General features: G+C 48.5%; 1 non-coding gene across 1 annotated transcript; it reads right to left on the bottom strand.

Moving 5' to 3' along the window:
* Positions 1 to 4,043: 4,043 nt before the first annotated feature.
* On the bottom strand, positions 4,044 to 4,116 carry TRNAF-GAA. Its single transcript has one exon. It is a non-coding gene; the product is annotated as a tRNA-Phe (tRNA).
* Between the last annotated feature and the right edge of the window lie 920 nt (positions 4,117 to 5,036).

Genomic DNA, 5,036 nt, shown 5'->3' with positions numbered 1-5,036 from the left:
AACAGCCTTTGCTTTCTCACGTGGTGGTCTTCCTTTATTTCATATATATAACCGGTGTGTGTATTTTTTTAATGCTGCTCACCTGCTTCCTGATCACTCCTCCCTGCCACAAGTCCTGAAAAGCCTTCTCAGCCAAAAAATAGAGGCCTAACTCCTCCACTTCACCCTCCCCTCCTCACGCTTCTAATGACAGGGATTCTCTCCTTGACAAATGCTAGCCAGGGTTCTCTGAGCCCCCTTCTAGACCAGGCCTCAACCCCCTCAGAGTGCCTGCTTGAGAAAGCCCACGACTGCCAAAAACATTCTATGCACCATCTGATGAAAGGCTCCTGGCACTTTCTCAGAGCACTTACTAAAAAGGACTTAAAATTGTGACTCCTTCCTCTGTCCCTTTGAGATGGCTGTGTATCTCCTACAAAGGCAATCAAGGACCTAAAAACCATTCCTTTACAATGTAATCATCATGAAGGATAGAGTCAGTGTCTCCCAGTCTCTGGAAGGACAGAATCCGAACTTTGATCATTGCCAGATAGCAGACACAGCTGCCTAATCAGCATTTACATGCGTCAATCCTTTGTCAGTTTTCACCTTCCTGACTCTGCTGAAGTCCCACTGGTTTCTCTCCCTTATCCTTCATTGTCCCTTCAAAATGCCCAGTCACCTCTGTACAAATCAAAGTTGAGTTCAGTTCACGCTGGACCCTCTTCCCTATTGCAATAGTACATTATGATTACCATCTGTCCTTACCACGTTACATAGTGTCTGGTTTATCTTTGGTAATAACCAGGTGTGCGCCTCCATCCTTCCCCCACCCACACCAATAGCCAGTAGCTGGTCTTACTGTTTCAGTAGCGAGCTAGTCAGGCACGAGCAGGGCACGAGAGCCCCTCTCCCCACCAAGGAATGTCAGGAGACCAACAGGTGGTGGGCAGGTGGTTCTTACACTGTTTCTCTAAAATAGTAATTGGTTGCAGCCAGCACTAGGGAAAGGCAGGCTCCAAAGAGAAAAAACCTGAAACTGGTCATCAGTTTCCTGGTAAGATCTCAGGAGTTGGGCGAGTAGGCTGAAGCATGTGCACTAAGAGGCAAAATGGCGGCTTTTAACTGGTACATGACCTCCTAGGAACATTCAGCTGGTAAAGGAAGAATGCCTCAAGTGAGCATGGGTACAACGCCAGTAAACACACTCTGCATGCCCCCCCTCCCATGCACTAGCAGGCCACTGTGCATGCGACAGCCCACCCCAAGGGAAGAATTAGGGAAGAAGAGATGCAAGACCCTGGAAATGCCAATGTATAAAACCCTACGTCAAAGGTCAAACAGGGCTCTTGATCTCTGGAGTGGCCCACTTAGCCCTCTTCCAAGTGTACTTTACTTCCTTTCATTCCTGCTTCTAAACTTTTTTTTTTTTTTTTTTTTAAGAGATGGAGTCTCACTCGCGTCGCCCAGGCTGGAGTGCAGTGGCATAATCTCAGCTCACTGCAACTTCCGCCTCCCGGGTTCAATGGATTCTCCTGCCTCAGCCTCCCAAGTAGCTGGTATTATAGGCTTGCACCACCACGCCCAGCTCATTTTTGTATTTTTAGTAGAGATGGGGTTTCACCATGTTGGCCAGGCTGGTCTCAAACTCCTGACCTCAAGTGATCCGCCTGCCTCGGACTCCCAAAGTGCTGGGATTACAGGCATGAGCCACCGTGCCTGACCCTGCTCTAAACTTTTTAAAAACTTTCACTCCCACTGTAAAACTTGCGTTCATCTCTCACTCTGCCATATGCCCCTCAGTCGAATTCTTTCTTCTGAGGAGGCAAGAATTGAGGTTGCTGCAGACCCGCACAGATTCACCATCGCTAACATTATCTTGGGCAGAGTGCTCAGACCTCAGGTTGTCTGAAATGAAAGTCACTGTCACCCCAGAACCTGCATCCTTTCCCTACTCTTTAGAAATGTGATAGCTGATGGCACTCCTGTTAAATCTTTCCCTACCTAAGAAATCTGGACCGGGCACTCTGGCTCATGCCTGTCATCCCAGCCCTTTGAGAGGCCAAGGCAGGTGGATTACTTGAGGTCAGAAGTTCAATACTAGCCTGACCATCATAGCGAAAACCCATCTCCACTAAAAATACAGAAATTAGCTGGGCATGGTGGTGGGTGCCTGTAATTCCAGCAACTCGGGAGGATGAGGCAGGAGACTCCCTTGAACCAGGAACACCACTGCACTCCAGCCTGGGCATCAGAGTGAGACTCCGTCTCAAAAAAAATAAATAAATAAATAAAACAAAACAACAACTACTACTCTCTCTCTATATATATATATAAAATATATATAATATACACTATATATAGCATATATACAATATATACTACATATACTATATATTTATATATTTTTTTATATGTATATAAATATCTTCTCTGGGTGAGGACCCACTGCTCCATAGAGCCTTTTCTGGTGAGCCAGATAAAAAACCTTTATTTCCCTCATACAAGTACCTGTATGTTTATTCACACCTTTCTTATGTATCTCAACAACTTTTCACTTACGGTAACATTTAGGAGGTAGCAAGGTTAGCTGCCTAACAAACATAGCTTATGTTTAATTCTTGCAACCCTGCAAAGGCTGTTATGTGTAAAATGGGCATAATAATATGTACTTCATAAAGTTGTTATGAAGAGCAAATAATGCTGGCTCGTAGTGGGAGGTTAGGAATTAACGTCCAATTAGAGAATGAATGAATAAGGGAGAACACACAGTAGTTCATAAATATGAGTTTCCCTTCCCCCTCAAAACAGCAGAACCAGAAAATAAGCAAGACCCTAATGCATACATCTCACAATTGTCCTTCATCTGCTGTCCAGCAACCTGCCACCTCACTAAACTGACTATTCCATTTTCCAACGACACAAATATATATTTCTTACTTTTAAAATTTAGATCTACATCCCTGCAACTTCTCCCCTTGGGTCTTGGTTCAGTTCCCACCAGTCATACAAGATAACATCAGGCTTCTGGGCCTCCATTTTCTTGACTGTACGACACCAGTTTGGTCTTGAGGTGGGCTCCCACAGGTAGCCGGGAAGTTGATGCCCCTGCATACCCACGCCCACCCACACGTGAAAACAAAAAATCTCAGAAATAGTCATTTCGAGCACATGTCAAAGTTGTATTTCAAGTGTGAAAAAGACAGCAAAAGGAAAAAGCTGGTTCACAGCAACAGTCTTGGGAAAGCAAGGGCTCTTTTAGAAATAGAAAGGAACGTCTAGAGCCGTGGCTTGTTTAAACACCCGCTGCCGGGCCCCACCGCCAGAGCTGCCTATCCAGGGCCGAGAACGTGCATTTCTAAGTAGTTCTCAGGCGGTGCTGATGCTGCGTATCTGGGGACCGCACTTTGAGAACCACCGGTGCAGACCCTGGCTAACGTTCTTTAGTCTGATGCGTCGGGGAGCTGTAAAGCTGCCATCCTTCACCGCTGGACAAGCAACCTGGTGGCACCACCCCAGGGCCAGACCCAGGGCGGGCCTCCATGCGCCTCTAACCAGAAATAACCAGCACTGGGTTCCGTTCACCGGCAACGCCAGGTGGGGGCCATCTGACAACGCAGCAGTTTTGCTTTTTCTTCAAAGTCGGATACTTAGAAGGAATGCGATGAACTTGGGATGAAGGTGTTTTGCTGGCCCCGTGGACAGACCAGACCTCCTCCCATTGGAGCCTTGGTTGTCACACCAGCCCCCCAGGGGGCGCGCGGCCGGTCTCGCCACCGCAGCCTGGGTCGTTCGCGTCTCTGGGCGCCCAGGGTGGCTCTGGGTCCCGGCCCCAGGCTCCGCGGCGCGCAGGCGCGGCAGCTTCTCCGCGCGCCTCCAGGAAACGGCCCGGAAGCGGTTGTGCGAAGGGATCCTGCTCCTGGGGGTGGCTGGGAACGACTGTTTCATTCCTCGTTCACCCTTCAAGTCTCAGTTTTTGCTTGGGCTTGAAGGAATGGGCCAGGGTATCGTGGACTGAGAGTCTTACAAAATTTGAGTTCTTGAAGTCAGGATTTAAAAGTAGCTGCCGAAACCCGGGATCGAACCAGGGACCTTTAGATCTTCAGTCTAACGCTCTCCCAACTGAGCTATTTCGGCACGCTTGTGACTGTCTCCGGAGTAAACTATCACTGAGAGCTTTGCGTCCAATTGTCATGCTTGTCTTTTCTTGGTGATCATTTACAGCATTTCTTCCTTGTCCTGTTAAACGGTGTCGTCGGAATTCTTCCTCCTCACTGCTTCCACGCTGCCACTAGGCGCACTGCACACACGCTTTACTTTTTCTTAGATCGCTCTCGGCGCGCGCAGCCGGCACAGCCCAGGAGCTGAGGCCAGGTCCCCATGGCGGCTCCTCGGGATGCTGGTTCAGTCCTCCTGGGGCTGGTCCCCGCGAGATCCCGAGCAGCGGAGTCGCCTCGGCGAGCTCTTGCCCAGGCCTGGTAGCCCCTTCCCGTCGATCCGCCCCTGCCTATGACTGTGCACGTTTGTCTCCTTGCTTTCCGAAAAGTTCCAGGCCCCAGGTGAGGAGCCGTGTAGGCCCAATACGATTGGATATACAGGGCAGGAATCGTTAGACTGGCCTCTGGAGAGGAGTTTGCAGCCGGGGAAATGTCCACCTTCATCATCACCTGTTTGCATGGAGCCTGACTGGCAAATAAATGCTTAGTGAGCTCACTAACGATGATTATTCAGTCAATGCTAGTTCCCACACGAGTCAACAAATGTTTCTGAAGGACCCACTACGTGCCAGGGGCAGACGTTCTTTACTTCCCAAACATCTTACTTTTTCCATTTTTAATTTTTGTTTCCAATTAAATTGTAATCTCTCAAGGCAGGGATCTTACCCTGCTCTTTAGAGCTTTGCATTTAAGTGGAAGCTTCACAGCCAATTTGGATGGATGGATAGATAGGATAGATGGATGGATGGATGGATGGATGGATGGATGGCTGGCTGGCTGGCTGGCTGGCTGGCTGGCTTCAAATGCCAAAGAGAAAAAATACAAAATTAGAAATGTTTG

This window comes from Trachypithecus francoisi, unplaced genomic scaffold (genome assembly GCF_009764315.1).
Source record: "Trachypithecus francoisi isolate TF-2019V2 unplaced genomic scaffold, Tfra_2.0 Lachesis_group18, whole genome shotgun sequence".
NCBI lineage: Eukaryota > Metazoa > Chordata > Mammalia > Primates > Cercopithecidae > Trachypithecus > Trachypithecus francoisi.
Note: the sequence above shows the minus strand (reverse complement) of the source record. Positions and strands in the feature narration are given on the sequence as shown.